The sequence below is a fragment of the Dipodomys merriami genome, unplaced genomic scaffold, assembly GCF_024711535.1.
Source record: "Dipodomys merriami isolate MVZ:Mamm:240054 unplaced genomic scaffold, mDipMer1.0.p SCAF_1, whole genome shotgun sequence".
NCBI classification, from domain to species: Eukaryota; Metazoa; Chordata; class Mammalia; order Rodentia; family Heteromyidae; genus Dipodomys; species Dipodomys merriami.
The window spans coordinates 38,941,045-38,956,872 of NW_027202270.1; the positions used below are offsets into that span (position 1 = coordinate 38,941,045).

At 42.3% G+C, this 15,828-nt stretch overlaps 1 protein-coding gene across 1 annotated transcript in view; it reads right to left on the minus strand.

The window, feature by feature from the left end:
- Osbpl6 (oxysterol binding protein like 6) overlaps nt 1–15,360 on the minus strand; it is a 190,143-nt gene extending 174,783 nt beyond the window's left edge. Inside the window, exon 1 of the mRNA XM_070020161.1 lies at nt 15,344–15,360. The gene's annotated coding sequence lies outside the window, so the exon portion shown is untranslated. The remainder of the gene's footprint in view (nt 1–15,343) is intronic.
- Between the last annotated feature and the right edge of the window lie 468 nt (nt 15,361–15,828).

Genomic DNA, 15,828 nt, shown 5'->3' on the forward strand with positions numbered 1-15,828 from the left:
TCAAAGCCAGCCTGAGCAGTAAAGTACGTGAGACTCTTCTTTCCAATTAACCCAGAAAGAGGAAAGTGAAGCTGTGAATTACTTGTAGAGCACTTGAGCGCAAAGGCTCAAAGACACTGCCTAGGCCCTGAGGTCAAGCCACAAGACCAGAAAAAAAAAGTAATTTGTCTGAATCAGATGCTGCTGCTGAGTATACTTTTCTCTTCTTCTTCATCCTTCTGATGGATAGGAACAGAACCCAGACCTTCCCATCCTTTAGGCTCCGCTCAAATGTCTCCACTAAGCAGACCTTGCCTGGCCAGTCCACCCAAGAAATTCATGCTTATGGGTTCAATGTGTTCCCCAAAAGAGACACGAAGTCCTAACTCCAGAATGTGACCTTATTTGAAAACAGACTTGTCACAAAGAAATTCATAAAAAATGAGGACATTCTGGAGTAGGATGCGCCCTGAATCCACAGGAAAGAGAGACATTTAAGTGAAGAAGGAGGCAGAGATCAGCATTATGGTACAATAGGCCAAAGAATATCTGGGGCTAAATTAGACTTTGCATGTTTAGACTCTAGAGCTATCCAGAACTGTGACAAAACACATTTCTGTTGTTTTCTGGATAATATGTAATACATAATATAGAATCTGGTAACAAAGTGCAAGCCCAGTCTTACTTAGCACCAAGTGAGACCATGTCATCCTAATTATCTGGACCTATCTGGAAAATGAACCTCAGAGCTTAAAAGAAAAACAGCCCAAGGGAAAGGAGAACCAGGAAGCTCTCTGCCACTACTATAAACATGTGTGAGAAATCAAATTACTTTCTGCACTAGTGTTTGCATGTGTCAGAACAGAAGCCTCATGGCAGGCAAGGGCAGTGTTGAACTAGTGTTAGAGGCCTCATGGCTATAGAGGGAAAAAGCTAAAGACGTTCAAGAAAAGAAAAATCAGTTGACTCCACAGCCCAACTCGTCTGTTTAGGCGAGACTACTTAGCATCACTGGTTGGAGGCTCTGTATTGATGTCTCTGAATGATTTCTCATACTAGTTGTTTGTGGTACTAGGATTTGAACACAGAACCTTGTACTTGAGAGGTAGGAACTATACCTCTTGAGCTACAACCTGGCCCTTTTTTCCTTCAGGTATCTTTCAGATAGCATCTCAAGCTCTTGGCCTGAGGCCTACCTAAAACTGTTATCTTACTATCTATGTCTCCTTCATATCTGAGATTAAAGATATGCTCATCATGTGCTGCTTTTTTGTGGAAATAGGGTCTCATAAACTTTTGGTCTGGTTTGGAGCCCCTTCCTCCATATTTATGCCTCCCAAGGAGCTAGAACTACAGGCACATGCCATGGTACCCATGTACAATTTCTTAAAGCAAACTATAATTCTCAAGAAATTCCCTAATAAAAGATATAAAATTAAGATTTGGAAACAATTTGTGTTTCATAGGGTGCCAATTACAGGCAACACTTCTTTCTTTAAGGATGCCAGAAAAATGGGGAGTAGGGCCGGGTATGTGGAGTAAACACCCAGGATCTGGGCATTTAAAAAGGCACTCCCACTCTGCTTAGGAAGACAAAATGTACAAGACCATTAAAAATGACCACAGGAGAGCTAAGAATCTCTGCGTTTCCTGAAGAATGAGAGGAGATGGGCTAGACATAAAGGGAGACAGAGACGAGTGTGAACAGGCAAGGCAATGCTGGGTGAAGAAAGGGAGCAAGTAGAACCAGGCAGAGGGGAGCCAGCATCCTCAAAGACAAACAACCTCAAATGGGCTGACCTGAGGCCTGTTTTACCCCATACTGGCCAGCAATTGGGGCTTTCTACTTCCATGTGGAACAAATTACCTTTCAAAGACCCACGAGGCCAACTGACAAGTCAGGAAAAACTTTATAATTAACTTGTCATTTGCATTCTATCTCCACCTTGTTTCAGGTGTGTGTGCTCACATGAAAAGAAACAAGGTGGAGATAGAATGCAAATGACTAGGACTAGAACTCAGGCCTCTTACGCTTGCTTGGCTTTTTTTACTCAAGGCTAGTGCTCTACCGTTTGAGCCACACCTCTATTTCTGTCTCTTTTTTTTGCTGGTTAACTGGAGGTAAGAATGTCATGAACTTTTCTGCCCACATGGGCTTCAAACCATGATCCTCAGATTTCAGCCTATTAGCTAAGAGTATAGGCAGGAGCCACCAGGGCCTGGCTTTGTTTCTTATTGTTTTAACACCCCTTGGGAGAAGTTCAGTATCAAATGTACATCACTAAATCAAACTACAGGAAAAAAAATATGCAGTCGTTTTAATTCTCTGCTTCTATAGATCCTAGGGAAATGGGAATTTAATATAATGATAATTTCACTTTATCTTAAAAGACTTAAAGGACCACTGTTTCCTGCTCACTTATCACATAAAGAAAAGCTCTACGGTTACTTACTGATCTAAGGTCAGCTGTTTGGTAAATAGGAAGCTATGAGGAGCTTGACTATCTATGATAGCCAATCCAGGGCTCTGCCAATCATTTGATGCACACCCTTTCTCTGACTAAAAAGAGTTAAAAACATGAGGCTTTTCACAGAGGATTAAGTTGTAAAAAGCTGAATTTGTGGCAAGGAGAAAGAAGCAGTCTATCCCAATACTATGTCCACATGTATTTAATCTCTACTCTCTTAAATGTAGTTAAATGTTCACTCATGTAAGATTAAACCTGCACTCATTCCATTAGGAATAAGGTGTATTAGACACACCAATTAAAGACCTTAAGCATTCTGAAATTTCCACAGTCCTGGAAAGGGTTTAGGAATGTATTTCAGACTTTCCTAAAGCCCAGCCTTCAGAGATCATCAAAAAGGCTTTTTCTGTGACGTGAGTACTGTGACCTTCCCATTCACCTTTCTACCCTTCGTCCTTCAGCACCCTGCTTGACACCTACAGCTCCCTGTAGCATGCTATTACAAGTCTAGTGATGATTCCTTCTAATTACCAAATGCTTGTTGGAAAAAGGACATAAACACACTCACACACACACACACACACACACACACACACACACACACACACACACACACAAATCCAACCTTTCATAGAGAAGAGATATACACTCAGTTCATGTATTAGAACATATATTTGATTCTAGCTGCATGCCTAGAGGCTAAAAGAAGATGATGTAACATTCTTCACCCCAAATCAGTGTCATTTCTGATCTCCAACGACCAGTTCTAAATAAAAGATTGTATATATTAACTTTGAATAAATATATATTTATGACTTTTTAGGAAATTTAGATTTTGCACCATGATAGTATTTTCTTTTCTTTAGTCTAAGTATTTTCTTTTCTTCAGTCTCACTACTATATATATTATTCAAAGCAATGATTCTACCGACCACTCAGTTGTGCTACCTCTGCTTCCTCTCATTATCCCAGGAGGCTCTAGGAGGACAAAGGCAAGGTTTAATAATCACTTTTAAAAGGATGTGTCTAAGGTGGATGTGGGCATGTTGTAATACCAGCACTAGAGAAGCTGAGGTGGAGGAAAGTAAGGAGGAGGGCAAGGGAGAAGAGAAAATGAAGGACCAAGAAGAGAATGAGGAGGAACAGTAGGAGCTGCATGCAAGTAAGGGAGAACCCATAAATGGTTCTAGAGTTACTTATTAAAACATTCCAGAGAACGGAGGGCTGAAGGAGATGCTCTATCTTTAAAATGAGGTTTGGAGAGATAGGCAATTGCCAGTACTGGCTCCCCAAACCAAAGGCACTGTTTTTTAAGCATTTAAAATTACAATTTATTTTACTTCTATTCTTTATTATCTTTATGTAGTTGTTCAAAGGAGTTACAAAGGCACCTTTAAAAACTACAGATTCCCAGACACTACACCAAATCTCATGGTAGCAACAACCTCAAGACTGTGACCTACAGAATTACATTCTCCTCTCTGCACCACTATAGGTGCCCTTGATGCCCCTGGACTAGCAATGAATCTCCCAGCCTGATTGTGCCTTCGCTGTCTTCTATTTCCACCTGCATTCCCCTCATACTCTGGTCCAACTTAGTGTTCCTTGGGTCTCCCTCCCAGTGTGACCAATTAGCTGGGGCACAGTTGAAGAGAACCAGGCAATGATGGGCAATGAAGATGCTCCGATTCCTTCCCAAAGGGCAACTACTTTGAATGTCTTTCCTCTTTTAACTTGAGCCTGTTAGGGTTGTATTAAGGGTGACTGTTTATGCCAGCTGGTATGTTCTTATATCAACACAGTCTACTGGTTACAATACATACCTGATCAGCACAAATGATCCTCACTAAATTAGAAAACTAGGTTTGATGAGACAATATGATCTCGTGTGTTTAAAAATGCAAACAACAGTTTAAGGCACACAGTAAAAAAAATAATAATGTACCTCTTGCATGTCTACCCTAAACTTCCAGTTTTCCTTCCCAGAAGCAATCATGGTCACCATTTTTTAGGGGGTTGGGAGGATGGGTCAGTCATAGGGCTTGAATTTAGGGCCTGGGTGCTGTCCCTGAGCTTTTTTGCTCAAGAATAGCACTGTACCACTTTGAGCCATACTGTCACTTTCAGTTTTCTGGTGATTGATTCAAGATAGGAGTCTCATGAACTTTCCTGCCTGGGCTGGCTTTGAACTGTGATCCTCAGATCTCAATTTCTTGAGTAGCTAGGATTACAAGCCTGAGCCACTGGCACCTGGCTATGGTCACCAATTTTTGTGGGACCTTCCAGAGGCAGCCTTTTAGTTTCAAGTGAAAGAAAGATATATTCATAGTTAATAAAATGGCCATTGCTTTTGTCTCTATCTTGATTTGTTCTCTCATTCCATCTTAGGTATGCTTCCACAATAGGAAATACCAAGTAGTCTTATAGTTTTTTAACAGCTACCTAATTTTGATTTTTTTTCCTCCTAATTTATTTAACCCATTGCCTAGAAATGAGTATCAGTGCTTTTAAAGTTCATACTATTAACATGCTGCAATAAATGTCTTCATGTAAATTCATACTGCGAAGTCGAAGTATATCTACAGAGAAATTCCTGGGGGTCTCTGGGGTGGGAAGCTAGGTAATTCTTTATTTGTCTGGGTAGTGGCAATCTGCTCTCCACAGATATTGCATCATTGTGTTTCCCTACCAACAACTCACAAGTTCCCTGGTCTCCCTGAAGCCTTGCCATTGAAAGATATTCACAAACATGATTTCTGCCAATCCAATGGGTTTAAATAACTTTTAAATTGCGTTTCTCTCATCATGAGGTAAAGATAATTTTGTATTTTGTAATTCCTTTTCTGTGGACTCTTTTTCATTTGCCCCTTTCCGCTTGGTTATCAGTCATTTTTTATTCTTGATATATAGGCACTCGTTGGATGTCAGTGATGCAGAAAATAGTCTCTAGTGTGAAGATGTTTATCTTTTGCATATGGAGATTGCATATCCTGAATCTGAAATGCTTTCAATTTATCAGAATTTTTATCTCAGATCTTCTACTTTCTTCAAGGTGTTTAAACCTTTTAAAAATTTTAATGTATAGACAGGTTCCCAAAATCACTGATTTGCATGTATTTCCTCTGTTGGCACTTTTTGAAATAAGACAAAGTCAGGCAGGGCACAATAGCCACCCACTTCCTTCTCTTACCTTTGCCTCTATTACCTGAGTGAATTGTAGATTTTGCTCTGTATTCTGCTTTGTACAGTGCATGGAGTTTCACACCAACCCTATATTTTCTTGGCCTATCTTGTATATCACGCTCTATAGTTCTTGCTTAAATTTGAATATCACGCTCTATAGTTCTTGCTTAAATTTGAAGTTTATTGGAATTTCATTAATGTCTGCTTATAATCAACATGCCATTCAAATTGGGCTACTTTTTCTATTCTAGGAAAATTACACACCAAAAACCATTCAGATGTGTTTCCTGATGGGGTGAGAATATGCAAAAGCCTGTCTAGCTGCTACAGAGAAACATAAAAACAAATATAATCATAGTTAAAATAAAATCAGACTTTCAACTTTGCCTCTAAACAAATATATTTGAATGCTCTTTTCCATACTTTATTGTTCAAAGTTTGAACAACATTTTAGGCTAAATAATATAATGCCACCACTGTATTATGTATTAAAAAAATCAAAGTAACTTCTTCAAATGTTTAAGAAGGTGAAAGTTTAGCTCAGTGGTACAGTGCTTGCGAAGTATACACAAAGCCTTGGGCTCCATTCTTAGAGCCATCAACATAAGTAAGTAAACAAAGCTTAGACTTTTAGTACATGTGAGGTGACACTACTGGTAGAAACTGAGGCCAGGTTTAAGTTGGATTTTTGAAAATCTAAAAATATATAGTCATTGTTCTTCTTTAACTTCAATACCCTTTAAAAGGGTAAGTAGGTTTGTCTCAAGAGTTATAGTGAGGGCTGGGAAGGTGGCTCAGTGGTAGAGTGCTTGCCTTGCATGCATGAGGCCCTGGGTTCAATTCCTCAGAACCACATAGGCAGAAAAAGCCAGAAGTGGCGCTGTAGCTCAAGTGGCAGAGTGCTAGCCTTGAGCTGAAGAGCTGAGGGACAGTGCCCAGGCCCAGATTTCAGGCCCCACAACTGACCAAAAAAAAAAAAGACTTATAGTGAGAACTGCTGATAAGATGCAAGATAAAGCTGGGCGCCAGTGGCTAATGCCTATAATCCCTAGCTACTCAGGAGACTGAGATCTGAGGATGGCAGTTCAAAGCCAGCCCAGGCAGAAAAGGCTGTGAGACTCTTATCTCCGAAAAACCACCAGAAAACTGGTACTGGTGCTGTGGCTCCAGAGGTAGAGGGCTAGTCTTGAGCTGAGGAGCTGAGGGGCAGTGCCCAAGCCCAGAGTTCAAGTCCCATGACTAACCAAAAAAAAAAAAAGATGCAAGATAAAAAATAAAAATTAATGTGATATGCTTGACCTAAATAACCCTAATCTTTAATTTTCTCTTATGTTAATGCATAAAAAGTGAATGGCAAAGAAAAAGTGATAGAGAAGTATCTAATTCAGAATAATTTAATTGTTCTCTATTCTTGCCTATCTACTGAATTAAAAAGACCAAGCTAAAGGTTGTCAAATACACACATACAGAGAGAAAAAGAGAGAAAGAGAAAGAGACTCATGAACTTCACCTTCTATGCCAATCAGAAGAATACGCAAGAAAAGTACTGCAGAGAAAATTTAAAATCCCACTGCAGATGATGACGTTGGCTTTCTCAGGCTCCTACCCTTAATTCCTTAATTTAGGAAAGAACATAATTATATATCACCATCATTTCCTCTTATCCATAATGGCATAAAGTACTGAGTCTTACTGGACAGGTCTCTAGGCCTCGTTTTCCCACATAGAAATAGAAGGTTTTGGAATACTTGTCAGCCACAACATCTTAGGAGTCAAATAAAAAGATTATTCAAGCATCATGCCACTTCTAGTGTCTGGGTATTTTCTTCATACTTTTTATAAAATGTTATACAGTTTTCTTTGAGCAGAATAGATAATGTAAACTAGGTGCTAGTGGCTCAGATAATCCTAGTTACTCAGAAGGCTGATATCTGGAGAATCATAGTTCAAAGCCATCCAGGGCAATTAGCAAAAAGTGGGGCCAGAAGTATGGCTCAAGTGGTGAGCACCAGTTAAGTACTCAAGAGGACTTGAGTTCAAAATCTAATACCAGAAAAAAATGTTTAAAGATAATCTTTAAAGAACATACTTTTGTGCATTAAACATGAATTGTTTGAGCTGTTGGTATTCAATCTCATATATGAGTGAAAAAATATCAAATGACAAGCTTCAAAAAAAAAATTTTTTTTTTGTCTTTTCTTTTTTGGTACTGGGGATCGAACCCAGGACGTTGCACTTGCTAGGCAAGCGCTTTGCCACTGAGCTACATCCCAGCCCAAGCTTCAAAATTTTTTAACTATTGTTTTTACTATTGTTTTAACTATTGAAGTTGATTTACTTATTTAAACTTATTTTATGCTTAATAGTTAAATGTCCTCTATAATGCACGCTGTCTCTTTCTCTCTCTCTCTAAGCCAATTATCTCTTAAATACTCCTGGATATTAGAATACTTAGTTTGGCCTCCTTTCTTTGCTTGGCATTTTGTCCAATTCTATAGATTTTCTGAGATACTAGCTCTGTCAGCTGGAATTTCCTCGAGTAAACTGTTGTCAGACAAAATCATTGGGCTTTTCTATTTCCTATAATTTATCATCTCACTTTCATAACACTTATAACTTACAGATATTTAACACTTACAACATTGTGATTTATTTTAATATCAGAACTACATTCATTCAGGGCTGGAAGCATGGCTCAGGTAGTAGAGCATCAGATGAACACGCAAGATGAACAAGCTCAACACCCTGAGTTCAAACTTTAAGACTGTTGAAAACAAACCAAAAAATAAAAATAAAAACTATATTCACCCACAGAGTAGTGAACACAAACTGAGGAGAGAATGAATTCTTCAAATCCACTAGGAATTTAGACCCTCACCTCTTATCATCACTCAGTATACTCAATTTTCTGGTAAGACTTAACTTGGATCTTTAATGACCACTTATCTGTATCTACTTTGTTTCCCATTAAAACAACAACAACAACAACAATGGGGCTGGGAAGGTGGCTCAATGGTAGAGCACTTGCCTTGCATGCATGAGGCCCTGGGTTCAATTCCTCAGCACCACATAAGCAGAAAAAAAAAAAAAAGCTGGAAGTGGCACTGTGGTTCAAGTGGTAGAGCTCTAGCCTTGAGCTGAAGAGCTGAGGGCCAGTGCCCAGGCCCAGAGTTCAGGCCCATGACCGGACCCCATCCCCAAAACAAAACAAAACAAAAAAACACAACTAACCCAACATTATTCCATTCCTACTGGCTCTGAATTCACCCATCCAATTATCTCTTTCCTAACCTGTTTTTTCCTGTTGATAACATTTAAATACTTTTTATGAAGAAAGGACTTATGTTGAGCTAACCTAAAACAAACTAATATAGAATTACAGTTAAAATAACTTCTTTGCAATGACTGCATATATTCTTTCTAGAGCACTCTCAACATAAGTCTAGAAAAAGTTGGGGGAACAAAAGAAGAAAATAGATATTGCATGCTAATTCTAAATTCAAAGCCAGATCCACCCACACCTCTGTATACATATTCAACGGTGACTTTAACTAGTAGATTCTATCATAGGTCAACCCTATGATCCAGCACTTTATCCAACATCTGGCACTCCAGCTGTACAAAGAAAGACACTTTCACATGACAGCCATAGACCCGGTCACCTCCCTGAGAAAGGGATCAGCCTGAGATTGGTAATCAAATGACTACATGCAAAAAGAACTGTATCAAAAGTTTATGAAAGTCAGATCTATGTCAAAATGGCAGACTACCAACTTCAGTAACAGAGATGTATTTCATGCTCACCCTAGATTTAGTTAGCCCTAAAATTAACTTTATTCCATTGCCTTAATCAAAACTCCTAAATCAAATCTGGATTTCAAATCATTAAGTGTATCCACTTAAGGAATGTAAAGTATGTACAGCTGAATGCAAGAATGTCAAAATTAGCCTTGGAAACCAAGGCTATAGACTCCTTTACTTTTAGGGCCTTTTGGTAACTTCTGACTTTACTAAACAACAAGCTTTGTTCCCTTGGGAGGTCAGTCTTTTTTTTTTTTTTTTTTTTTTAAATCAAACATGCTGCCACATTTCTACTTAACTGCTGTTGGAACTATCAGCAAGATGTTTTCCAAATTACTATGTCATGGAAAGACAATTGGGGACTAGATTTTGTCAGACAAAATAATATAACCTTCAATTGTTACAACAGTTGATGCAAAATTAGCAAGGAAAAAAATGTAGGGATAATGAAAAATGTCAAGAAACATGCAGAAAACCATATAAAAACTAGAATATAAGAAAATGTTGAAAACCTATCACAGTATTTATCAAATAAATAACGATTTGAAAAGACATTCAGCCTGTATCCTTCTCTCTACAGGATGGCATAAGTAACCCTTACTACAGTGAACAATATTTAAAGATGACAGAATACCCATGCATAAATCATTGCCTGGCAACATCAATAGGAAACCACAGGAGAGCAAAGATTATCCCTAAAGATTCTAGTCCCTCCATCTAATCACATTACCTGCACCATATAAGGTGACTATTAATAGCTTCCTTTTAGATGTGTGTAGTAACTTAGGAACATAGCTCCTGACACGCCAAATCACCTCCTCCAGTAAACTGTTCCCTGAGCTAATCCTTCAAAATTGATCCCAGAACCTGTATCATTGTCAGTATGGACAATCTCCATACTTTAAAAGCTGGTGACTCATGCTTGTAATCCTAGTTACTCAGGATGCTGAGACCTGAGGATTGCAGTTCGAAGTCAGCCCAGGCAGAAAAGTCCATGAGACTCTTACCTCCAATAAACCACTACAACTTGTTGGGGGTGGGGTGGGGATAGAGAGGGGTAAGTGGGAGATAAAGAGGGATGGGGTAACCATGATTAAAGACAAATGTACTTATTGCCTTACCTATGTAAGTGTAACCCCCATCACCTTTTCAATTAAAAAATAAAAATTAGGGAGGATTGGTGGGGGGGGAGACTGGGAAGGGATGCGAAGGGTAAACAAAGGAGGAGGCTGCAATGCTTAATAAGAAATGTACACATTATCCTGCCCATGTAATTGTAACCCCTCTGTACAGTATGTTCACAAAATAAAATAAAAGAAAATAAAAAAGAGAAAAAAATAAATAAAAATTAAATTAACAAATAAACTACTAAAAACTAAAACTAAAACCTGCAAGTAGAGCAGGCTCCAGTGGTAGTCTTGAGCAAAGAGAAGCTCAAGGGCAGTGCCCAAGCCTTGAGTTCAAGCTCCAGGATCCCCCTCCCGCTTCCCCCCACACATACAGTAAAGAATAATACTAATGAGTTTTATGTAGTCTTCACTCTCATTGACTTTTCCACACTCCAGTGACATTATTAGAGGGCCATATTCTTCAGTATGAGGGTCTTAGTTACTCACCCAGAGCCAAGCACATGTATTCAGACATGAGTTTAATATTAAGTTAGTACTTAATATGTGCAAACTACATTATAAGAGTCTCCATGGCCTTCCCTAGTTCCTTTAATTACAGTCAAAAATCTTTCATTCTCCTTTCTTCTCATTTAGGATCTATAAGCCTTCAATTCTCTTCTAGAGAATTCTCTTTTGTTTTTCTTTTCTCCTTGAGAACTCTCAGCCAAATCAATCCCCAGCCTCCTGACTATCTGTAATCCATCAGTTCTCCACCCTATCATACTTTGAGTGGCTCACTGTTGGAAAATTTCCCAAGACTCTCTTCCCATTCCTTGGAATCAGTTATTCAGTGAGATGGCCTACCTCTTCTCAGCATGGCCACTTCCTGCCTGAAAATCTCCTTTGGGAACTTTTGGCAATTCCTGGGTCCACACAGGACTGCTTCTCTCCCTTCATCAGACATCTTGGGATTTTGGGGTCCAGAAGTTTGTGGTCCTTTGACAACTCTATTGTGCTTCCCCCCACTCCCCTTTGGTACTTTAAAATTGTATCACTGGTTCAGGTGACATCCTTATTTTCTTTTTTTTTGGGGGGGGGTTCTAGTCATGGGGCCTGAACTCTGGGCCTGGGCGCTGTCCCTCAGCTTTTCAGTTCAAGGCTAGCGTTCTACCACTTGAGCCACAGCGCCACTTCTGGTTTTTTCTTTTTGCTTATGTGGTGCTGAGGAATCGAACCCAGGCCTCAGGCATGCAAGACAAGTGCTCTACCACTGAGCCACCTTCCCAGCCCCAACATCCTTATTTTCTTTTTTAACATAATGACCAACCATGAGCTCATCACCAAACCCAAATACTAGATCATCACGAATAATTTACATCTACCTATGTGCTCCTCCCCAAGCCACCTCTTGATCCTCTAAAAAAAAAAAAAAAAAAGAATGTTGGGCTGGGAAGGTGGCTCAGTGGTAGAGCGCTTGCCTTGCATGCATGAGGCCCTGGGTTCGATTCCTCAGCACCACATAAGCAAAAAGAAAAAAGCTGAAAGTGGCGTTGTGGCTCAAGTGGTAGAGCTCTAGCCTTGAGCTGAAGAGCTGAGGGACAATGCCCAGGCCCAGAGTTCAGACCCCACAACCGGACCCCCCCCTAAAAAAGTTTTTGTTGTACTAGTGATTAAACTCAGGGTGCTCTATAACTTGAGCCACTACACCAGTCCTGGTTTTTGCTGGTTATTTGGAGACAGCATTTAGCAAATTTCAGGCTGGCCTTGAACCATAATTTTCCAGATGTCTCTTGAGTATCTAGGATTACCAGAATGAACCACTAGCATCTGACAACAGGAGTCCAACATTTTATGTTCACTGTTTTCTCGCTAAACACTGTTTTCTCGCTAAAACAAACAAAAAACAAAAACAAAACAGGTGGCCAGCCATCAGTGGCTCATGCCTGTAATTCTAGCTACTCAGGAAGCTGAGATCTGAGGATCTCAGTTCCAAGCCAGCCTAGGCAGGGACGTCCATGAGACTCTTATCTCCAACTACCTACCACCAAAAAAAAAAGCCAGAAGTAAAGGTGCAGAGTGCCATCCTTGAGCAAAAAAACCTCTGGGACAGTGCCCAAGTCCTGAGGTCAAGCCCCAGAACTAACACACCAAAAAAGTGTACTTCAACATGTATACTATGCATAATAAATGCTGTTTCTATCTCATTATTTGTATTTCCTTGTTCTCTGACTTTCATAAATCACTATACCCATCTGGACTATAATGATGGGACACAGGAAAGAAACATGAATGATCACTGATAATATTTTGAAATAAAAATGGCCACTGGCAGGAGAACAGAGCAACATATTATATTACAATATGTTATATGTTATACATTACATATTACATAGTTATATATGTATAAGATGGAATACTTCACAGTAGTGAAAGTTAACTATAGCTATATACAACATGACTGAATCTTACACAATGTTGAATAACCAGGTGGAAAGTACCAAAAGGGAATAGATAGCACAAAAATACTTTTTTCAGGAGTAAAAAAAGTATTATAATTATTACTTAACATGAAAGAAAAATCCCTCTTTTGAGAATCCATATTTTATCTTTTCAAAGTCGGCTTCAACCCCATGAAGGTAAGGACACTATTCTATTACTATTTTTCTCTCCTACAGTGCCTAAACAGGAGGCTTGAACAGTGGATATTCAATAAGTAATTATCAATTGATCAGCAAATGCTACTTACGATTGTTTTAATAAAACTGAAATCTTTCTGGCCCAACATGAAACTTTGATCTACTTACAGTTTTACCTAATTTGATATCCACAGACCTACTCCAGCCACAAGCAATTCATTTTGGATGAACATGAACAAAGTTAAAATAAAGTTAGATCAATGCAGGGATATGAAATGTATTATGTGACCCTGCAAATGTTGCACAGAACAGCATCAGATGAAAGGCAGGGATATCTGACAAGTCATGGTAAGGAGAAACTGACCTCACCCAGACATTCTCCACCTACTGAATGTATGCTATTCACATCACAACTGAAAATAGGAGCCAAGATTTTTAGGTTTCCTAAAAGCATGTGTGTAAATTTCAAATATTTTTTTAGTGAGGGGGGGAACTATTTGTAGGGGAAAATACATTGAATCTAGCTGGGGAAAAAAAATGAAAAGAACAGTATTACACCAATCATGGCTTTTCTTACAGCCCAATGAGGGCTACGCATATTCTCTGTCCATGATTAGAGCTGAGTTACACTGCAGCTTTCCCTTCGACCTTGGGAACCCTATTCACTCCTGGAGTTACGGCCAGGTCTTCTGCTTCATTTGTTATTAGTGTTGTATCTGCAATGCTGTGACACTGCACAGGAATATCAACCTTGTGGACTTCCACTACCCAAACTGTAGAAATGCTTCCGAAGGGGAGGGGGCGAGGAAGGGGTTAGCAAAAACGGGAAAAGGGAAGGTAAAGAAACTAAACTAGGGGGAAACAAAGTTTAATCGTTTACGATGGGAAATTTCCTAATTTTACCTTGGGAGACCACATTTATTCATCAGCCCTGAGACACACAACTATCCACTAGCATGCATTTAAAAAAAAAATTAAGAACAGATGCTTACGGAAAAGTATTAGGGGAGGAATCAAAATCGAATTTAAATACAATTTGCCAAATCTAGCCCAACGATTTAAAATGGAAGTTCTCATAGAGAAAAGGGGCTTAGGGGACCCAAAAATGTCCGGAAGAGAGAAATAATCTGGCAGACAAGCAGATTCACTTAGTTTCCTGTCATTTGCTTCATGCCCATTATGTAATGCTTTCCCCGGCTTTAGATCTCTAGTTTAAGCAACCGATCAGGTGTATCACAGAAATGCCACAAAATCAGTATGTGGTCATAACTTTCAGAAACAGCTTAAAAGCGTGGCTGGCGGCTGTGTCTGTATACAGCAGAGGCTTAAAAAGAAAAAAATCTGCTGGTGTCATTAGTTCTTGCGGGCTTCCTTCCCAGGCAGGCTTCCCAGGCTCCCTGCATCCCCGGCGCCGCGATCTGCGGGCAGCTCGGGCTGGACGCACCGAGGCACGTCTTGACTGCAGTGCAAACCCTGTCCCGATCTGAACCGGGGACGACAGACTGGGCCCTGGCCTGGAGCGTGGACCGCGGCTGCGGGGAGGGCCGGGGCGGGCAGGGGGTGCCCGCGAGGGCAGTCCGCAGTGCACGCGCACGGCGAAGCCCAATGCACAACTTCCCCAGCCGTCCCCCCCGCCCCACCCCGCCGCCCCGGGAGCCCGGATTCCCTGAAAGGTGCGGCGTAGGCGTCAGCTCGCGCGGGCGCGGGTTCGCTTCTCCGCTGACATTACATCAGTCCTTCCCCCGGCCCCAGCTTCCATCCCCAGCCAGCCCGGGGGCGGGGGCTCCGGGGGGAGGGGAGGGGGCTGGGCGGAGCGGGGAGGTGCGGGCGCGAGTGCCTGGCGGCCGCGATTCCCCGCAACCTGGGGAGGGCAGCGATCCGGCAGCGAGACCCAGACGCCCCCCTCCTACCTGGCCGCGCCAAGGGCTGACACAGCCAGGCGCCCTCCCTCCGCCCCCCCCCCCACTTCCCGGCCTCCGGTGGTAACCCCGCTGGGGAGGGGAGAGGTGATGCACCGGAAGGGGGGTGGGGGGGACCGAAGCTGCGGCTGCCCTCCCGTGCGCCTCGCGGGGTCCTCGGCCCTCCGGACGCGCACAATGCCCCCGGGCCGCGGGTGGACGCGGCGGTGTCTGCCCGCAGGCACCAGCTCTGCAGCTCCGACACCTACCTGGAGGGTGAGCGGCGGCGCGGCGGGGCCGCGGGGAGGCGGGCGGGCGGGCGGCCGGGGCAGGCGGCCGGGCGCGCGGGCCAGCGGACGAGCGGAGGCTCGGGCGCCGCCTGCGTGCCGAGCCGCGGTCTCCGGCACCGACGGCGGCGGCGGCGCTGCGCCTCCAGTGGTCCTCCGCGCCGCAGCCCCTCCTCTCCCACGGGCGGGGCGCGCCGGCGGGGCGGCGCTCCGGGCTCCCCGCCCCCGGCTCCCGCTCGCGGGCCAGGCTGGAGTGGAGCCACGGGTGGCGGGTGACCGCTGCGCCCCGCGTCGTCCCGCTGCGCTTCGGGATGGTCAACGAGTCCCCCTTCTCGGGTGCGCACGGGGTCCCAGAATGTGCCCCCCCCCCGGGCTGAGCCTCGATGGGAATCCCTGCTGTTCAGAAGCTGCCCACGGTGGACACCCTGACTGGGCCGTAGAGGGCTCCGTGCGTCCATCCCAGCGGA